Source organism: Vanellus vanellus (assembly GCF_965231255.1).
Source record: "Vanellus vanellus genome assembly, chromosome: 8".
NCBI classification, from domain to species: Eukaryota; Metazoa; Chordata; class Aves; order Charadriiformes; family Charadriidae; genus Vanellus; species Vanellus vanellus.
In genome coordinates, this window is record NC_138913.1 from 25,150,069 (window position 1) to 25,172,735 (window position 22,667).

A 22,667-nucleotide genomic window follows, 5' to 3' on the forward strand; every position below is an offset into this window, starting at 1 on the left:
TGCTGTCCTCCTTTCGCAGGCCCCTGTTGGAAAAGGGGTAGCGATCTCGCCTTTTGAAATAGCAGAGGTTTCCGTATGAGTCTGTGCAGGTATCCTGCAGTATGTCACCCACTGCAGGATCATAATCACCTGCTTTATATTGGGCTGTAAGAATGAAATCTGGCTTGAAAACTGGATTGTTGTGAATGAAGAAGACTTGGCTTGATATGATGTGGTTTCTGGTGAAGTCTTACTCATAAAATTTGATTTTGAAACGTTTTGGAATTTATAAGTGTCTTTTGGCTGCTAACTGGCAGAAGGGAAAGAAACAATTAGAAATAAAAGCAGGGGGTTGATGAGGATGATGTCTGGTGGAAATTACCACACTCATATGAGATCAATTCTTGCCTAACATGTTTTCTACAAATCTGAAAGAGCACTTGGTGGCACATGAAAGCATATATGATGCCAGAGTGGACTTGATATTGATACCACTCAATATGAAAGAAAGAAACATGACCTAGTGCCACTGAGGATCTGTTGGATAAATCTGTTAGGTAAAGAATCTGCTTGGATAAAAGCCATGGAGGGTGTCTGGGAGGAAAAGTAACTCCAGACGCAGAGATTCAGTGGCATGGAGGGAAATAGATCTGCAATCCAAAAATGATAGTGGACAGGAAATTACGTGAACTTGCAATGCAATGCAAAGTGGCAGCTAGAAAGGTCAAGTCAACTGTCAGCTCTGGAAGCACAGATGACATGTCATAGAGCATGGAGGCAATAGCCTTTCTCCGTGTATTTCCAGGAAGAAGAACAGTAGCTATTGGAATGTTAATAGGAGAAAGTGTAGGCAACTAAGAGTGATGCCAAAGACAGGAACAACAATTAATGGGACGGAAATGTATTTTTATAGTTAAAGAAAAAAGATAGTAAAATGCTCTGTGGCGTTAGCACTGATTTTCAAATAGTAAAGAGAACTGTTTGGTAGGTTCTCCTGCCCTACAATTTTGTAATTAACAAGATAAAGTTTGGAGCCTGTACGTATCCATACAGTCTCTCTTTTTAAAAGACGTGGTATCAGTGCCAGCACCTGCTGTAAATGAAGCTGGAGGCGGCAACACTTTAGGTTAAGAGAAATCCTTCAGTTCTGGAGATTCTCTGCATTTCCGCTAAAGTAAATGAATTTGCCCAAGGAGGTATTAAATGAACTGTTCTGATTTATTACAGACAAAACCTTTGATGAAGGTACCATTCACAACAAGAAAAAATATTGAACGATTAACAGTATGGATAATTGAGAGTGTAGTGTCTGATTGATTTATATATAAATGTATTGTTGTGTGTCAAAACTTATTGTTAGTAATACAATATTCATGGCATAGCATTGATAATGTCCTGCCTACTACCTGCTATTCAAACAGTGGCCATTTATCACCTGGCAAGATGCGTTGAATCATATCTCATTAAATAGTTTGAAAATATTGTTCAGTGTCCTCCAAGATGCCTGAATATTTATTGTCAAATACTTCACTAGCTTTTCTCTTTGCACATCTTGAGTTACTGAAATTAGATTGCTTTAACTTAATAATTACTAGGTCCACCAATGGAAATGACCAAGTGGATCTGATATATGCAAATGTGAACACTCTGAACAGGTTTCTGGAAACAAGAACTATTTTAAAGAATAAATTTAAGAAGTGTCTTGGGAAAAGTTGTAGTCTTGGATTTCCCTTGCTATTTTTGGTTGACGTGAAACAGAGAGGAAGAAATACAAGAACAAAAGGTAATTGGGAGGTGTGAAACCGAGTTCCTCTGTGACTCTGTTTTATAAATATTTGATACTACCCTCTGCCTGAATGGAGCTTTGTTTGGGGAAATCAGGTGGCAGATGTTTGTCTTTACCTGATATCTACTTTGGCAGCATGTTTTACTTCCCTGTTTTGCATGACATGGTGCCAAAGCCATGTTTTGTATTTATAGTCTTTTGGGGATACCAGGTCAGATCCAAAAGCTGCAGAAGTGTCAGGAAGACTTCTGTTGACGCAGTTGGCTTTGGACCAAGTTCGGTCATGCTGTTTCTCTGAGCAAGGAAGGGACGAATGCTGTGCTTTGCCATGTGACTATTTGATGAAAAATACCACTGCTTATCTTTATCATCTTCCAAATTGCAGAGTGCCATCCCAATCATAATATCACATTTCTATATTAAGACTAAAAACTTCTATAAAGTTTGTACTTATGTCTGTATGTTTTCAAAGAAAACAGGGAAATCTGATCATTTTAACTAGAATGTAGTTTCTGTACCAGTTACTAAAATATTTGTATTGCTTTTGCATTCCCGCTTTGGACTAATATTGTTTTAAGTACTCTGTGTTCATAATGGAGATGGTTGTTCTCGCAAAGAGCTATGTGGTGCCAAAGAACATTTCTTAGTGCTATTTATTAGTGTCTGCCGGCTAGTTAAGCACCACTGCAGATGTACGATAGCCTGAATTTGCTAGAACTTAACCTTCAGAAATATATCCCTGCTACCATAAACAAAAATGGACCAACATGAGCTATGAGCCAGTGAGGAAAGCACGGGAGAGTTTTCAGTATCACAAGTGCAGAGTGGAACCGATTGTTCCACCAACACTAAATACCATGGAAGAGGAATTGTCATTTGACAACAACCTTATCTGTCATACTCACACACCTGTGTGCCATACCGTACCCTAGCAAAAGACAAAGATACAAGGGCACGTCTGTGGCCAGCCCTCCTGGAGTCTTAGCCTGCTTACGGTCTTGTGTGGGTTGTAACTTTAAAAGGAAGAGCTGGCAGCAAATGAGCCGCAGTCACTTGCAGGTTTTTTTTCTCACAAAGGCTTCTGACCTTGAAAAGCCTTAAAGCTGCATTCCCCATGAAAAATAACTTCTACTTAGTGCTGAGCACGTGTATTGTTGCACAGACAAATAGACAAATAACAATGTGAGTGCATGCCTTGATCATTTATCCTCCTCGGAGGGCCATAAACCATGAGTAAATGCAACAAAAGCAGAAGATTAATAGTGGCTGCATAATGCTTTGCATTTTTCATAATGATTCTCTACAGATAGAATCAGTAAGTGTCACTAATTGGTAGGCACTTGTTCTGCAAGGGGGCTCGATCCTCCCTCCGGTAGAGTTGGAGGCCAGTCTCTGGTTTTCACGTGGGGGAGAGCAGGAGCAGGCTCCTGGGGAACTGCTAAGACTGCTTTCTAACAGATGCCATAATTCAGGCAAAGGCTGTGTGCAATGCGGAGAAAACCCCAGTAGCCTGCAAAGACGGTACTAGCCAGCCTGTCTGGTGCAGGGGCAATTGTTTGCAAACCCACTGGTGGCTATTCAGGCTTGAGGAGAAATAGAAGGTTGGCCACAAGCCAGCTGCTGAATTTAACATGTATCCAGCTGAATGACTGGGCTGGCATAATAATATAATTCTGCGGTGTCCTGCTGATCTCCTTCAGATCTTCTCCCTGGTTTGTTGGCTGCCACTGATGCTTGTCCCCTGTGGATTCAAGGGTGCTGTGCAGGAAACTGCTGGAAAGACTACCTACCCAGCATTGTCCAAACATTGTCCAGACATTGTCCAAAGCAGCAAGTATGCGCAGGAGTACTCCATACTGATTGTTGTGGAGAGCTGTACAGGCCTGGGAAAAACCCTTTCAGCAAACTTTTATCCAGATTTGCCTTGTTGCTTAAATTGATTTATTTTTTTTAAGTCCTACATAAAGAATATGAGCATATTGTGTCTTTTCTAGTGCTCTAACTCTGAAATTACAATCCTGCTTATATCCAGTGTTATGCCAAGTAGAGGTACCCAAGGTACCGCCCTGGAAGAGTGCTGTGTTTGAGCGGGAAGCTATGCCAATGCAGCTGTGCTGCTCCCAGTGCCCGAGCAAATTTGGCTCTTTATGTGCAATCTGGGTGTAGCATATGGGCTCGGAGACTGACCATAGAATTGGGTGCTTCGAGAGGCCAGCTGGTACCACACCCAGTGCTTCAGAGTCCTCCGTCAGACCTCCCACGCTGAGATGACGATGGGCTCAAAAGCCAAAAGCTCTGGTTTGAGCTGGCCGCTTGACTTTTGAAATTGCCACACACACACACGCACTGCAAGGCTGTTCCTGTTGCCAGCTCTCTGAAATGTAAAGCTTAAATTGATTTGGGCTATGCTGCCAGAATTCCGCCAAGTGAACTCGGAGAAGGTCATCTTACACAGATTTATCTAAAAAGCTTCCTGACAGTGTGGGTCTTATTATGTTTCCCCAAATCCAGAATACCTGTATTGTATATCCGTGCTCACATTCTCCATAGCATCGTTTGGTGTCTTCCTGCTCTTTAGCAACTTCAAGGATCTGTCCCACTCCAGTCTGAGAATGACACTGGAATGGCATCTCCTCTGCAAAAGGGAGGATGAGGGACAGGTGGAGCCACAGGAAAGGAGAGGCGAGAGCATATGGGGCTTTCCAACCCCTTTTTGTCTGCACCCCTCTTAGGTTAGTAGACTTGGTCCCTTTCTCTTGTCCTGACTCCTAGTGAAAACCTTTTCTTAGCTTCCTGTGTCCCACAGAAATCTTGATTGTCTGTCCTTCCCAAGGAGGCAGGAAAATAAGGAAAGCAGCTTGTTAAGCTAGGTAAGGCTCAGAGGAACGTCACTCCACAAATGTCTCTGGTGGAGAACAAGCCCATTAGGGAAAAGCTGTCAGTGCTTTAAGTGCCTCTGCTGACCAGGCATGTGCTCTTTTACTAGTTGCTTTACCTATTGCTAATGGTCTTCATCTCTTCCCCTTTTTCTGGCTATTTGTAGTCTTCTTTCTATGCAGTGTCTTGAACACAGTATGGTTTCACTCTGGCTTCTTGGAACTGCTGTAATAAAAGTATTTCTGTTACTAAAGGCAGTGAAATAAAATCCAGCAGGCTTGGACCGTGAACATTTGTGGTCACTCTCAAAACCAAAACCAAAGTAGCAGCTTTGTTCTTTTCAGACAGATCATCAATTAAGGCCAAAATCGGTAATGTGTCAGTATGACTTACTGACTCCAGGCTGCTTTTTAAAAAACATCCAAGATCCATAGGCTATTAGTTGACATGATATGGATATATTCATACAACATTTACCCTGCAGTTTTTGAGAAGCTTCTGAACTCTCCAGGGTTACTAACTTCAGAATGCTCTCTGCGTACTATTTATTCAGTGGTGGCAGCAAGCAAACCAATATTCCTTATGTGAGGCAAGGATTTGAAAGAAGAGAATGCAGAATATCATGAATTCCCATCCACTTAAGTTAAGGAGAGTCATAGCCTATTCAGAGAATAAACTGAGCATTCATTACTAAACTGCGGCATCAGGTACTTCTGGGGTAATCGGAGATTATCGCCTCCAGAAAAACTGCATCTGAAAAGAGAGACTGGCTGCCAGACAGGCGTCTCTAAAGGGAAAGGAGCTTCTCTGCTGCAAACCAAGGAACATATGCTCTTCCCTCCATGCTGCGCTGTATGGTAATGAAAAGGAGCAGGGCTTTTAGCAGAGCTGTCCTGACACAGCAAACAGACATTTGATGTTCAGTGGCCTGGCAGAAGTGGAAGAGCAAGACTTGGATGGTAAACATCTGAAAAGTTTTCAGCTGAGGTCACCCAACTCACTATGGATCAGAGCTTGAGTATATGGCTAGGAAAAAAAGTCCCCTCCAAACCCCTGTTCCCTCTTTATCCAACATCTCATATTCTGTTATTTACTGGTGCTCTCTCTAATTTGTACCACTGCATATTGGGACTTGTTGAAAACAAAAGGAGAGCTTGAGAGAGCAGATTTCAACTCATAGGTCATATCCAGGCAGGTTTCCTCAATGTGAACTTTTCAAAATTTCTGGGCCCGTTCCACTCATTTACCTTGGGAACAGTTTACCAGGGCCCATGTCCCCCACGCAGGTCCAGGGGACTGAGAACCTTTGTCTCCTCGTTGCTTGTTAAAACTGCACCTCTGCAAACTGACAGCTACATCTTTACAGTTAAAAATAATCTTTGCCAATGGAGTTTCTGTGCTTTTTCTGAAAATCCCTACCTATAAACATGAATCTGTAAGAAGGGAATATTTGAACCCTCCTCTAGGCATAAGCATAGCAGGCTCTTTTCTAGGTAACCTGTCGTCAAGGTCAGGGAAACAGCCATTACCCCACAGTTTTAATTTGCTATATGTCAAAGCTCTAGAGAGTCAAGGTGGCTGCTGCTGTCATTAATGGAAAAGAATTTCAGACATTGAGGGGTGATAAATCAGAAATGATACCTGATAGGTAAACGAGTCCCCAAACTGTAAACCAGAATACGGATGTGGGAACCACTGGAAATCAGGAGTTGACCTGAAAGAGCCTCTGAGAGGGAGGGGGGACAAAAAAAAAAAAAACAAAACACCAAAAGACTTGATTTGGCTTGCTAATGTAACTGAAATCAGCTGTGTAGGATTGGCCAGCCAACTTGCCTTCTGAGGGTTTAATTCTATAGCTGCATGATAGAGGGCACCTGGAGCCGGAAAGGGTGTTGTCTGGCAATGAGGAGAATGATTCACACCTGAAAACTCTAGCTTAAATTTGTAGGTAGAAGGGCAGTGCTGTGTAGTAGAGTAAGATGAAGGTGAAGTGTGAGGCTGTGGTTCCAGGTTCCTGGGAATTTAAGGTAAGGCTTTTCTGCAGTCTGTCCCTGTCTGCCTCCAAGAGTCGTGATTTATGGGAGCACACATCACGTGGCAAAGCATGCACTCTATTCTGAAGGTGTTTTGTTGTCTGAAGAGGGCTGTTTGAGGGAGTTTGTACATTTCTAACTAATTAAACATGGCTGAAAGTAAATTACTAGACGTACAAGATTAAAACTTAGTGAAATTTTATGAAGTAATTAGAATGGCATTTGTAAAGCCAGTGGCCAGATCAAAAATGCAGTTTTATCCAAAACACATCTTCTACATCTTTTCTTATTAAGCACTTTGACCTTCTGCTGTGAACAACAGAAAGTTTGGCAGGTGATACGATGTGCTCTAGTCACAAAAAGAAAGTAGGAGAGAGTTGCAATAACCCTGGAGTTCACGGAGTTTTGCTTCCAGAGAGCTTGTTATGATTTTCACTTGTCCCTATGAAAACTTTGCACTGAGGTCAGTTTTTATGTGAGCTCAGAAAGAAAACAACCTAAATGGTCATGTATGCATGTCCCTTCCATGGCTAACCTGGACGCAGGCTTATCCTAAATTTAGCTGTATTCTTTTATCGCGTTCAGACGCGAAGAAAGCCTTATGTGCGTGAAGACTTGTTTTATTTTTTTCTGATCAACGATACTACCTTTTTCCACAAATTTTGCTTCATTAATATCCTCCCTAAAGATAATAACATGGCTGCGAGTACAGTTATTCCATGCTATATGCAAGTAGGCCAAAGCTGCTGTTAGCTTGTTGCTAAACGATCCATAGGTTGCCCCCGTGCCTCCTGTCTTTGCAGCGCCATCCCAAGATACAGTTGTCTGTAGAAGGTGGAAGTTTGTCGCCTTGATCTGCGAGGGCAGCGGCTGGCACCACAGGAGCTGGAAGGGCACCACTTGTATTAGATAGTGGAAAGGCTCCTGTGAGTTTTCTTCAGAGTCTAGTCAGAGAAGGGCGACAGTGCTAGAAAAGCATGGGGGGTTGTGTTTGGATTTTAACATCAAAGCTTGGTGGAGGGCAGGGTTGTCTTCAGCTGTCTGCAGCAGAGGTAGCGTGCTCGTGCTGACTTTCCTCTCTGCCACTGTTCCAACATGTAGACCAACCATGGACAAAACGAGGAATCGCCTCCTCAAGTTAGACAATGAAGTAAAGCATAGGAAAAGTCTATGGAGATAGGTCTTCATGAGGCATTCCTGAGCAGGAGAATAGTCACAGGTGAAGCAGCCTGTACCGTGGTATAGGGCATGGGGCTCTCTTCCACTCTTCCAGCTGTGTGTTGCCAGCATGGTCACTGGTGTTACACGGGTATGGACTAAAATCTTCTTTCCCTTATGGTTCAAACCTTTACTGGCAACAGCTCTCCACTCCATGGACATCCCTAAAATTCCCATCTGAAACACTTTATAGAGATTCTGTGAAAGGAATGAAAACCTATCCTGAAAACAGATCCTTGTCAGAATATTTCCAGTTGGAAATATTTCCCAGACTGTAAGCCACATCTGAAGAAAGTATGGATGGTTTCCAAAAGAAGCCATGGATTTTATTTTTTTTAAAGATAAGACATTGAACTAAGTGTACCCTATATAATATGGTACATTTGTATTAAGTCATTGCAAGCAGGAAAACATACTGAATTTTTTTCCTTTTGTATTCTCTAGGCAAAGCTTCTTCTAAGAGAGCTTTCCTTGGCAGCTAAGCTTTCCATGGAAATGGGGTGTGGTGACAGCACAAAGTTTCCTTTTCTTTTCCAAGTATTTATCTGGCTCAGGGAGACAAGTGCGGTCCTTAGGCAAAAACACATACCCACCTCTGTCGAGCTGTCAAGGGATGGAGCCCAACCCTGCACGCGGGGGTTGCTTCTGCTGCAGAGTCCTCCGCTAAAGGTGAGAGAGAGGGACTGCTGCTCAGAGGCTTCAAAGATAACAGAAATTTGGGTTTCTTTCAAACCCTTGAGTCTGATTTGATTACCATTACATTTTCATTCATTAGCCTATGCTGCAGAAAATGGCACGTCTCGCATTCATGCTTGAGCAAAGATCTTGCCGCTCTGTGTGGAGGTGTCTCGCTATGCTCATCAGAGAGGTGCTTTCAGTTAGTGTCCTCCAAGCGCAGGCTGGCCGAGACACGGCTTTCTAGATCTTTGCCTGAACTAACAGAGCAGAGGCTCAACCTGCAGTTAAATCTGTTGTTAGTTATGCTGTGGGACTGCTTGATAGTGCCTTTGACTCCTGTCACAGAAACGGGAAATTGGAGGGACTGTGTTTCAGTGTGGGATTTTGGGGTTGTGGTTTTTTTTGTTTTTCTTTTTCATCATCTGCTTGATTCCAGTTGTAACCCAGCCTGCTGTCACCTTTTCCTGAGATACAACAGAAGCAGTTCTGGCTTTTTTTTTTTTGGTACTTACAGAATGAAGCAAAACAGTACCTCCTGCTTTGCTGGTGTTTGTAGGTGCAGAGCAGCAGAGAGAACTGTGCTGCACAGAGGTGTCTCCCTGCTGTGCAGGCCGGTGGCACGTGTGGGCTGTCACCTCCTGAAAGCAGAGTCGCCATGTCAGCAAAGTCCTGTGTTTGGGCCAGCTGGTCTGTGTGCATACAGGCACTACATGGCCATAGCTGCGCTGCTGTCGGGTTGTACATTAGCAGGGGCACCACTGAACAACACCCTGGTGCGTGGTGCTGCCAATTCCCAAAAGCTATGCTAATGTATAGCCATCGCCTCTTAAAGTACGCTAGCTGGGCAGCAATATCAGTGTCTTAACGGTGCTTAGCAACTTTGCTACCCCAAGAAACCGCATGCATCTGGCAATGGCACGAGCAAACACAGGGTTTACTAGGTTGTTACTAGTTCTTGTAAATGAAACAGCCTGCCAGAGATCTTAAAATTCAAATCCTTATATTATAAAGAAATTTTTTTCATTATATTCTTCCCCAGTCAAGAAAGTCGAAATAGTCTCCCCCCTGCTCTTTGCCTTCCAGGCTCTGTGTGAATGGAGAGGGTTGGACAGAAGCTGCTTGAAACAAAGACGCTAATGACTCCAAAATGTGACTGAACTGACTCTGCTTGAATCCTGTTTTGAACTCCTTCAGATCTATCATTGGTATGGCTTTCTGTCATCTTCATTCAGATCTAGCTGTAAGCACTGTTTTCCAACCCTATCTGCAGTTTAGGGACCACCACAAAGGATGTATGAAAGGAAAATAGGAGGAGGAGGACTATCCTTCTTCCAGAAATGATTTCATATGTGTTTCATTACCATAAGGCATCAGGGAAACAGGAGAAAAGATGGCTTTGATACAAAGTGCGTTCAAAATGCATCACAAGTCTTTGTTAATGCGTGACCACAGTGATATTGATCAGTGTTTGATTTGTTTTGCTATTGTAGCGATGCTTTTCTGTGCTTCCCTGAATGTTTTTTTTTCCATTTTACTTTTTTTTTTAAATTATAGAATCATTCCAAGTATAGAGTCCTGAGGTATTAATATCTTTCCAGATCCTAGCCCCTTCCCATTATTATTAGATGGTGAATTAGCCAGTTTTGTGCTCGTCTCTTTGCTAAAGCATTATCTTATGAGTTGCCTTATTTCTACCAATACATATGTCTGTCTTTGGAAGAGAATGTAGTGGCTTTTTATTATTTTTTTTTATTTAATTATTTACAAATGAAGAAGTCTGCAAAGGTGTAACCAGATTTGGCACCTTTCTCTGACTTCATCAAAGAAATTATGGCTATAATATTTATATGGCGAAATGATGAGGACCAGACATCACTCTTTTGATTCCCTTAGTCTTCTAACAGCAAGACTCTCCCAGAATTTATTTTCATTCTATACATTGTGGCAGGTGGATAGGTGTGAAACAAATAAATAATCTGGAAGAAATCTTCCGTATATAGAGATAATACATTCTGAAATGTTTCTCTTGGAAAAAGTGAAAACACAATCTCTGCAACTGCTAAATAAACATTTTGCATGCAGAACCTCATGGAAGCTCTTAATCTCATTTTGTTTACACTTTGATCAAGAACTTTCACTGCGTAGTCAGAGGGAATATTTTATATTCCCGTGATGCTGAATGTATGGCACTGTATGCTAAATGATTCAAACAGGTGTGGAGATAGTTACTTTTAAGGATAGTCTGGGTGTATTAAGGCTTTGTTTAGCATCTGGAAGCAGCTCGGGGTGCAGTTAGCTTGTTTGGCCAGCAGCAGTGTCATTAACGTACAATCTGTTGGAAAATGTTTATCAGCTCAAAAATAAACTACCGCTTATGGTTGTAGTGAAGTGGACCCGCATGATTTGTATGCATTCAAAGCTGTTGTCTTGATTATTGATTAAGGCACTGTTCTGTGAAAGTCAAGTATTCAAGCGAGAACAGTGGTGGTTGCAGGCTTTCTTTCATTGGAGAAATACTAGGGAATTTTTTCCCAAATTTACAAAGGTGTTCGGTATCATGTTGTCAAGGGTTATCATGAGTGGCCAGTGGGATCTACAGAAGAACCAAGCAGATGAGACACCTAATTCTGTAAAAGCCAGAGAGAACCACAAAGCCATTTGAAGGCCTTTTCTAAAGGCGTTAAAAATATGCCCTTGCAATTTTTGTAAACGTGTCTGAGTTATGGTGCAGAAAACACATTTCCAGCTCAGACTGAAAATCCCACCCAACCTAGACACAGGCTTAGGTTCTCATCCCAGCCAGTGCCTAAATAGGTAATGAAACAGCATAAAATGCTGATGACAGTGCTGAGGAGCATGGTTCAGGCATATTTTCTGCTGTAAATGACCTCTCTAAATGTCCTTGCTGTGGGCACAGATGCAGGCCAGATGACTGCTGCTGACCTGAGCCTCTTCCCGCAGCACTGCGCGTGTTTCAGACCCACTGCACGCGGTGGCTCCTGCAGGCTGCTGTCACCGGCTGTTGCGAATGCTCATCCTTCCTGAAAGTGAACTGCCCAATTTTACTTTTACTCTGTATTACAAGTGAGCCAAAGTCTTGGAAAAAATGGGGTGGAATTTTTTTTTTTTTCCATTCCCTCTCTTTTCCTTTCTCTGTGCTACTGAAAGGGAAGGGAACATTATGAAAGCAAACATTTTTCTTTTCTCTGATCAAAATTACTTTTAAAAGTAACTGCAAGGAATATTTCATGTTTTTGCCTAAAGAGTTGTTCTTCTATCTCTTCTTGCTTTTTTTTAACTGCAAAATACACATCATTGCATGGCTGAAGATACACAAAAAATATTAGTTCTTATATTACGAAAGCTTTCTGTTTTTTTAAACAAATACAAGTTTTGTTTATGCTTAATTGGTAACCACCCAGTCTGCTGAGGCTTCAAATAATCGGCCAGAAACCCCTCAAAATACCAAATCTCTTTACCTCGTCTTTCATTAAAGTCTTACCTATCAATATGAACAAGCTCACTGGAGTTAGGCAGTTGGCAGCCAGCAGGAAGGTCTCTTCCTTCTCCTCGTCTCCCTGTGTGGACAGGGAAGCAGTGACTGGGACAGGACTGAGGGGATTCGGCACAGTCTGCTATGTCTCAGAAACATAGTTTTTCTTGGAGGGAAGTATTTCTGTTGCTTGTCTTGTGAGGGAGGTGCATCCATTTGGTAAATCCTGCCAAATCCTCAATATCTTGCGTTGTTAATAGCATTTAAAACAAATAGACTCAAACCAGCAAATACTTGGAAATGCGAAATGACAGGTAGCCGGGCTGTTAGTTCATACACACCGAAGACAACGCGCTTGTGTAACCTGAGCACGTGAGCCCCTAGTTCTTCCACTGTGCAGTGCGTTTCCTGGTCTCCACGCGTAGTTCCCCGCAAGCTGTTTATCCTTCCCTCTCGCCCGTGGATGGGATTGTCTCGTAATCAGTGCCAGACGTGGGGATGATTTTATGTCTCTTGATCTCAGGAGGGAACCACGATGGAAGGAGAGGGAAGTGCATCGTTTCTGGCTTTAGACAGACGATGGTTAAGCTGGATGGCTAAAATAAGATCCAGCCCAGGCATACTGTTGACAGCACTCGGAAAAATTCCCAGGGACAGATTCCAGCCAGCCCTGGTGCAGCCTACCCACCATAACCGCTGTTAGCAGCGCGAGATGTATGCAAAGCACTGAGCTCTCCTGGCTCCTTCATTTTTCCCCTTCATTTTTGAGCAGTCTCTTTCTCTTATACATGCCTGGTTCCACACGTTCCTGTGCTAAAGTGAGGTTCCAAATAAATCCCTCATGCAACTGCGACAGCTTCAGTGAACTTAGTGACAACTGCGCCGAGCTACAGAGGATAGTGACTTCATTGGAAACTGCGTCAGGAGGGAGAAGCTGCGAAGGAAAAAGTTTCGTTTTTAATTCCTCTCACTGTACGCTTAGGGCATTACTAGGGAAAGTTAATCCGCATTAATTTCTAATGTGAATCACTTCAAATGCAGGAACCTAAACTTTGCAGGTAAAGATTCCTAAAATTAATGTTGTGATGTTTCAGCATTTTCTTTTTTTTTTTTTTTAAAGTGTTTAGATAATGCTTAATGTAGCTTAACAAATCAACTGAGCACTGATATTGTCTACCATGGGCTCTCAAGTTAGTATAAGACCTTAGAAACAATACAGGTTCATGTATACATAAACATTATCCATGACAGTACTGTCTTGGGGACTAAGCATAAAAACGTGTGCCTGTTGTTATTTAGGTGTGATTTTAACCACAGGATATGGGGGATTTTTTCCAGCTGTTGGTCCTTCCTGAGCTTACAGTTGTTGAATTTCAAATATTGGCAATCGATGACTGAGCCTTTAATTTCTTTTTAAGGTCAGTCTGTGCTCTTTCTCTGGGGAAATCCTTGCAAACAGTTTGAGGGCTATAATCTCCAATGATGTAAGTCCATTGGTTTTAATGGAGTTGTGTCAGCAGGGAACTTGCCTGTTGGATTTGACAGAGCAATGGAGACGGCCTCATGGCAGTAACTACTGTTATTGTCCCTGCAGAGAGGAATGAGGACATGGATAATCCTCTTCAAAATGGATTGTGACTCTCTCTGGATTCCCCACACAGAGTCTCAGAATGGGTCTCACACTGCTTCTGTATTTTTCTGCAGTAAAAAAAGTAACTGAAGTCTAGATAAGTCGGTTAAAAAAAAAATATGATATTCAGGAACTGAACACGAGTATGAAATCGGGTATGAGCAGTAACATGCCGCAACGTGCAGCACATGCGGCAGAATGCTGTCCTGGCTTTCCCACGAGAAGGAGAAGCGGGGAGTGTTGGGTTTCTGTTTGGGGAGCCCAACAGTAAACACCGTCCTTTCTCTTTTGTGCTTTGGTATTGAACTGTACGCTCCGACTTAAGGTACGTCTTCAAAGTGGACTGCTGTACAGTATAGAGGTGGTAGAGGCAGACCAGTTTACAGCAGCGCTCTTAGTAAGTGGGGGTCTAAGCTGCATCTAAGCTGACACGGTGCTTTCTGTTACTGCATCAAGGCTGCTCCTGATTCCCACTTAGATTATTTAAAATGGCTCGGGTGTATTTACACTGTACTGCAGTCTGCAGCACCAATACATCCTCACCCTCCTGGCCCTTATCAGCAGGGGTTTGCACACTGGGACTAATCACAGCCTTGGGATCCTGTGTCACAGAATCATTCTCTCGGTCCCTGCTGTAGAAACTCTGTAGATCAACCCCCTGGGAAACAGCATGCTAAATAGCTCTCGTTCTGCTTTAACGCCGACAGGTTTTTACAGCCTTCTGAATACCTATGTCCTCCTCTCAGATTGGTGCCTTACACCTTGAAATACTGTAGACTTTACTGTGTCTCTTTATTAAGTAGTCCAACTTAATCCTATATATTTTTTTAAGAAACAAAACTAGCAACTAGACTACAGTCCTATTTAATATATCTGCATACTTACATATGAGTTCCTGTTTGTAGGTGTCTATATTCCAACTTAAACCCAAATACGTGTTTTGCATATAGTTTACATGTAGGCATATGTACATATAATCATACTTGCCTCTTGTATGGAGAGTATGTGGAGACATCCACACTGTGGATGTGTTTTCCTCTATAAAATATTTTTAAAAATGATTTAGAATATATTCCTCTGTATTTTTCATTCTGTAATACTGGTAGGTTCTAAGAAGGATACACTCTGCCAAAATTATCTCGCAAGCTGTTTAAAAGACCATCTTTCCTAGATATCTTAAATGTTCCACTGTATTTGCAGAAGAGAGAAATGAAGCGGTAACCTCACACCAATAGCAATGATCCAGAAAGCTTGAGATATAAGGTATAATCTCCATATGCTTTCAGTTAATACAGGTACAATCGCGCAGGCTTTTCATGCGCATATGTGCATGCGCTTATCTAAACTTCATTCTGAAAACCTAGCCATGGCTGCATGAAGCATCTCCATCTTCAGTTTTAGTTTTCTCCTGAATACTGAGAGGGTCTAAAGGACTATTTGTGTACGTCATTTGGAATAAATAATATTTTTCCTTAGGCCCTAGATGGCATTAGACAACAAACTGATATCCCTTCCTGTATGAGGGGCAGTGCAAAAGGGCAAACAGTGTTTGCATCGTTTTCATGTGAAATAACCCCAGCTGACATACAATCCCAAGAAACCTCTCAAACCAAGTAACCCCTACCCCTATTAATCTTCCATGCAGCCAGCAACAGAAAGGTGCAGCGAAAAAGCGACTGCAACCTGAGGGCATAGTAGGTGGCTTTATGTGAGTGAAAGGAGCTAGATTCAGTAATGTTTCTGGTGCCATGTCCTAGAAATTTTGTGCCAAATATATTTTCATTAGTTTTTATTTAAAAAAAAAAAAAATCCAGAAAAAGGTACGATTTTTGGGCCTTTCAAAAAGCTGCCTTTGCTTCTCCTCCTTTTTATTCCAACTGAAAAATGTTGACTTGGTCCAGTCAGGGGCTGGGAGCTGCACATGGTTTTTTCTGCATTTTCTGATAAGCTAAATCCACTAATGGTAGGTAACACTGAGAGAAAATTAAACCCTACTTTTGCGAGAAATATTAACTCTAGCCACTGACTGTATTAGCAAACACTGAATGATAATAGGCTCCAGCGTTAAAGCATCAATTAAGCTTGCTGTAATGAGTGTTCATTGCAAATCAGGACCGCAGTCTTGTCATGGAAAAGTACATGAGGATGTTTATAATTAATAGAATAATATAGTTATGACTTGAATGAAAAAAACATTTTCATATGTTTACTTTTACAGGAATAACTAAGTGCAAAATAAGCTTGAACGAGTGTGTTCAAAAGGAAAGGAGGCTTTTGTATGAACTGTCAAACAAAATTCCTCTAAAAAATTCTTATTTGTTGAGTTACTGAATGACTGTTAGAGAGCAGAGTCTGATAAGCACTTAGCTGAAACCTTCCCATAAGGAGGAGAGAGGAGAAAACAGATGCCCATTTAACTAGAAGCGTGAAAAGTGCGGACAGAGGGTCAAAGACTGTCAGGACAGAGAAGATGATGAGATGCATGGTCTACCAAAAAAGACCACCTGTCTGAAGTGGCAGAACAGATTGCAAAGCACTGGCAAAAAAAAAAAAAAAAAAAAGACATGCTAATACTTATTACTTTAAACAAAAAATGTGATGTAAAGAGCCAAAATAACAGGGAAGCGAAGTAACTGGGGGAGAGACGGTGGAGTATTTGACAGATTCGTTGAGTTTAACAGAGACAGATGGTGAAATGAGAGCTTTACATGGAGTGCCACTGGGCTCAGAGCGCTGCCTCACAGGTCAGCAGTTGCCCATACCGCAAAGGTAGACTGGCGACTAAGCGTGATCACTCAAAGACACCGCTCCTGCTGAGAAATTGACATCTGAAAAAATACTGTATTTTGGGAACTCTTTGTCTTCAGGCTGTGGTTCAAACCATTAAAGCAGTTGGCTCTAGGTGTTTGGAAGGCCCCCATCTCTCTCAATGGGTACAGTGACTATCTCAAGCTGGTCAATACTCATGTGACATTTCAGGAGGACAATCCCAAAGCAGATTTACCTTTGAGTCCACGTGCTGAGAAGTAAAGAGTGCCTGGTTTGTAGCTGGGCAACCTTGCTGAGCTCGTGTGGAGACCTGCCTCCAGCAGGACCTGCGCTAGGCAGGAGGCAGCGCGAGCTCCAGCCAGGGCTCCACTGCCAGGGAAGCATTGATCGTCTGCCACACAAACCACACTGGCAGCGCTGCCAGGGGGACAGGGAGAGGATTTTAGGGATATTGCTTCTCCTTTTCTGGTCTTTTAAAAGTATCGGTGAGTCTGGTAAATTCGATCGTACTATGAAGATCTTGGATTGCGGATGACTGCTAGACCTTGAAAGGTTCTTAAGGTTCTTCTCACTGAAATTCCTGGTGCTTGCTCTTTCCTCTGACTCCAGTTTAACTGCCTTGTCTGAATGACTGAATAACTAGCTAATAGCCGGGATGAACTTTATGTCTGTTTAAATGCTTGTGGCTTTGGTGCATAATGTAATATGATGCTGTCCTCTGGGACGACGTGGGAAAATGTAAAACCAATTCCACACGCATGTTTGCAATATTAGAAAGGCAGCTTGATCAGGTTGGGCAGGCTTGGATTCTTTTTATAGTAGGACAAGTAAAACAAGACCATGTTTCTCAAACTCTTTGGATTAAGAATTTTTTCACATGAGTAAATATTTATAGAAGTTATATTTAATGGTTTCTTCACTGTAGAAGGATAGCTTATTTTATTTTTTTAATGAGTCTTCTACACACTGAGACAGCTTGGTAGACCCAACTTTCTCCTCATTTAACTATATATACCAGGGTGAACAAAAAAAACCCCACCAAAATCAGCTTCAGTTCTGGCATTCTCAATCTGCTAATTAAATGTTTATACCAATACTTAGTCTTAGGTAGATATTCAGTTAATTACACACCTGACTTTTGCTGCGTGAAATAGAACTGCATGCTTCCTGTATGCAACAGAATATACTTTCCCAGAAGTTTCCCAGCCAAGGCCAATTTCTATCTTACTGTGAGAGGAAGATACTCAAGGGCTGCTTTTGCCAAGTTCTTAGCAATTTATAGTGGAAAATGTGACTTCAGGCACCTGGACTGTAGAGTGATTAAAGGTCGGCTGTGGTGCCAGAGGTGCATGTGGCAGCCTTTGTCCCTGCAAAGGCATCAGCAGTGCGTCTGGTCCCAGAGCCCTTATTGTGGCTCTGAGAGTCTCCTCCACATGAGGACCTCAGTCACGGCCTCAAATCCTTCCTGCATGTCAGGAAGCAGTTTGCTGAGCAGCATGATCTTGACCCTGCAAGGTGTCCAAAGCTACAAGGGAAGAGCAGGCACGTGGGCCCTGTCCCAGTGAAAGTATGAAGAAAAGCGACACATGGAGGAAATAGAGCCAAGCCTGAGCTATGCTCTTTCAGACCAAACAGAAATAAGTCACAAGATCCTTGCGCACTCGCTTCCCTAATCATAAATAGTGAAATTAGGTGTTTGTCTGGAGACAAGAATGTAAAAGCGATCCTCAGTGCCCTGGGCATGGGTTCATTCTGATCCTGAAAAGCTTTAAAAGGTCCCTCTTCATTCAGTCCCAGTTACTTCTGCCGATCTGAACACAAACTTCTGCAGCCTCTTCCCAGGCTTCTTGTTCCTGAAACAAAGCCGTTTCCATTTAGAGCCCTCCAAGCCCCATCCACCATAAGCTTTTCTTTGACCTGCTGGGTGCGGACAGTTTCCCCAGAGCACACTGTCCTGCTCACCCTCCCTTTACCAGGCACGGTCAACAATTAAGCTAATTAAGCTATATGCAGGATTAAGTCTATAGGGCCAGATTCACAAAGGGACTTAGGTGTTTGAAATGGGAATTAAGCTGATTATCAGCATATCACTCTCATTATACAGTCTTTGAAACTTTCATAGCCTTCTGCTTTTGCACATTTCCTCCCGGAGAGATCCTGTGTGCGCAGGGAGGGTACAGAATTCCCTTTATGCTGTTCCCCCAGTGAGAACTGCCCCAGGGCGAGTCCTGGGCCGGGGGGAGCCAGCCCCCACATCGCTCATCCAGCGCTCGGAATATATGAAAAGCCATCTTCCCCGCGTCCCTGCAATAGGCTTCGCTTGCTCAATGTAGTAGGAAAGCCTGTTTAAACCGTCTTGTTTCACACCTTTATGTACAAAGTTGTCAGGGAACAAAAGACATTTTTGTTCGCAAAGGCTCACAGAGCTTTTCTTTCATGTGTGACAGATGCTTTCAGAATCCATTTGCGGGAATCTGCATAATTGATACACAACACCAGTGACCCAGCCTGAATGACTTAAAGTCTTTATTTTCATCTCGGGTGGTTCAGAAGCAGCCAGTGGAATTTGTAAGGCTCCATTAAGATGTTCAGGTCTTCAGGCTGTCTAGCAATGGGGACCATGTGAATACCTGAGGACAAATAGCCTAGGTTTCATTAGCAAGATAAAATCCGCAGGGTGAAACATGGGAAATCAAATGCAATAAGGAAGTGATTGTGAGCTGGTTATGCATAGTGTCAGCGACAGCAGGCTGAAGAATAATAAAAGGAGGGAAAACGATGAGCTCTAAACTGCGACAGTTGCCCTACGAGCCTTGACTGCTGCAAGATATTTCCTTCTCTCTGCCAGCCCTAGCAAGGGTTAGCAAGCTTTTTAAGAAAAAGCCAGCATGGAAATTTTTTTGACAGTGTACACTGTTCAAAGTGTTGTTTCTGTCAGTAGCACGTTGTATTACCAATCCCTCTCCAGATTTTCATCTTCATCCAGGCGTAAAGGCTCATCCCAAAATGAGGAGAACTCAGGTGGATTAGTTTCCTCTCGTTGAACAGAAAGTATTTGCATTGCCCAGGCTGTGAGCTTGGTGATTCTGGCCAAGGTTTTTGGAGGGGCTGTAAGTTTCCCAAGGATGAGATACAGATATACGCTACAGGTTTCATTTCAAAGACATTTTACGAATCATTACTTTGCTTATTAATGGTCCTCTCTTTCATTCTCTGATTTTTCTCTTTTCTTAAACCCCATGGATCACTGCAGTGTCCATGTCTTGGTTTCCAGGGTATGTGGGATTGCAGCCCTTATGGGCTGGTGCAGTATGCTTGGGGCCCACAGCAGGGCCTGGCCTTCCAGAGGGTCCCTATAAGTAAAGACTTCAGCAATATTCAGGAGGGACTGAGTTTTCTGAAAATTACACATCCACAGTCATACAATATTTGTTTCCAGTAAGGTGGCGAGAATCATATTACCATATTTATCCCATGTTCAGCTCCCTGAGTCACCATGAATCGCTGGATGAGTCGCTTAGCCTCTCTGTGTTACCATGCTCCGTTTAAATTGGGGAAGTGGAGTATTTCTTCACCTGCCACAAACACTGGCTTTGCATTGATGACTTTTATGTTCTAAAATAGTGATCAATATAAACACTTAGTTTCTCCCACCTTCCTGTGCAGTTCCTGGTGTCTCTGCATGAATGGCGTGTGCTGGGCACCCTTGAGAGGTGGGCTGCAAGACCACCTGGGTTGGATCCACTATGGCAGGTCCCGAGTTCTTGAACGCTTTGTGGCAGCGCAGTGGTCGTACCTGTTCTCTGTCAAGTGCTAGTATGGTAAGCAGTGCCAGTCTGGAAGACAATATTTGTTCCCTTCCCCACTCTAGTTTCAGTAAGGTTTCTAAACATAGTCATAGATATTCCTCTGTTTCAGCTTTCTGTGTAATGCCAGAGCAAAGAAGCAGGTCTTACAGAGAGACTGTGCGTATGGTGGGGAAAAAAAAAAAGCTCGGTGAAGTATGGGAATCGCATTAAAAATGATCATATCAGTAACCATGAATAAATTGTAAACACCATTCAGCCTAGCGCTATAATCGCTATAAAGCATTTTAAGACACATTTATGTTTATCGGTCGGTAAGAGCGAGAAGCTTATTGTTTAACTCTGATGGACGCACTAGTAAATGCCACTTTAATAAGTGCCCTGGCTATGCAGGGCTTTGAATTATTTGCAAACACTGTTGTCTAAGGAAGCACTAACATACATAGCGTATAGCTGCTTCAATGAGCCAAGTAGGTTTTGTACAAGTGAATCCAACAAGAAACAGTTACAAATTGGATACCGGAAACAAACCAACACGAGAAATGCGAAGCCTGAGCTCTGAGTTTCAGGTCCTCACTGTACTCTTCCCGTTGGTGAAGGCTGAAGCCCCTCTACTCCACAAACAGGGAAAGTGTGTTAAACCCTGACAAACAAACTTACCCGTCTCTGGGATGGGCTCCTCCAGACATTCAGAAACCTCCTGGCCCCATATCCAGTGGGATGACACACTCCAGGAATTTGCCAGTGTCCCCTCAAGTAATGAATTTGCCTTTGCCTGAAGGAGCAGAGCGATGCTATGCTATCTATAGGTTACTACAGAATCAGCTTTATCACTTGCTAAGGGAACATAGATTTGCAATAAGAGAGCCAAGTTACAAAGCAAAAAACCAACAAAGCCATGTTATCAAAGTTAATACTGAATAAGAGATCTTCTTTAACTTCTTCAGCCTTTCAGTTGCTTGTGAGGAGGCTAATTAGCTATTTGAACCTAGTCCAGGGTTAATGTGTCCTGGAGAATCCTTGAGGGAATGTCTTTCCTACTCTTGTTTGAAGTTGGGTCTGTGCTACCCAGACCACAAAATGATTTGCCCTTTTCTGTACACCTAATGGGAAGATGCAGCTTTGTTTTCTTGCCCATTCACAATTCTTGTGTTTGGAAAGTTAGGACATCATATGGCCATGAAGATGTTTGGGTCCTTTTGTCTTCTCCCCTAACATTTTGATTAATATATCTATTTCTGTTCTCTTACTAGATTACATACTAGCTTCATCTTTGTGCTTTTTCTTGTTCATTACTAGTGCCTTAAGACATAGTAGCAAGATTTTGTAAATCTTGTATCACGACGGTTTATAATTCTACCTGCATTTTAACAGGACAAGTAAAATTTACTATTGGACATCCATAGAGTTCAAAAACACTATTGAAACATGAAGGAATTAAAAAATGAAGGTGACACTGCTTTATAATTTCCACAAGATGACATCTACAGTCACCATCATGTGTAGTATACGAGAAAATGTGTTACGTTGACTAGGAAACACTGAACCTGTGTAATTCATTGGGCAAATCTATTGCAATATTAGTATAGGTCTTTGTATTAACAAAAAAAAAAGTTCACTGTGATTAAATGGAATTAGTGGATGACAGTACTTAATGCAGAGGTAATAATATGACTTCCCTCATTAGTGCAGGACTGCTATAGCTTCTTAATTGATTTTAATCGTCATTTAATTAGAAAATGTGAATCCCCTGTGGCTAATTCATATTTTACATTATTCCAAGGTAGACTATTACTTCTTTTCTACAAGTGGCATCCCAATTTCAGTTTAGGAAAAATATGAAATCTTGCCTTTGATGCATGACCTTTGACGGTCTTGGGTATAGAGATTGTACGTCATAGACTTGGGCTATTTATCAGCTCTAAGCCTCTAAAGGTCACCATCAACTGTCTCTGTAAAGAATCCCTGTTTCTGTCTCAGCTTTTACTCTGGAGTGGAGTTTCCTAGTGCCAAAGTACCTCAGAGACTGTTGTACTTACACAGCGTGTATCCAAGTATTTCTCAGGGAAATAATCTAAGGACTCTGTGTTCAGAATTTGTGGCAAGATGCGAACAGAAGTTTTATCTTTTACGAAAGACTGAGAATACCTGTGAGTCCATATATTGAAAGGGTGGTGAAAGGCACTCAAATGAAATGCCATATTGTTTCAGCTCCAGAACAAATGACTTGAAATAGAGAGGGAGAATATCCTACTCTTTAAATGAGTAACACAAAGAAATCTCTGTGCTAGTATGATGTGAAGGGTTTATTGCATTCTGGATTTTCAGTTGTACTGTATTAAACCACATTAATATTTGTTTTTTTAGGGCAGTCACAACTCGTCAGTAACGATGAATT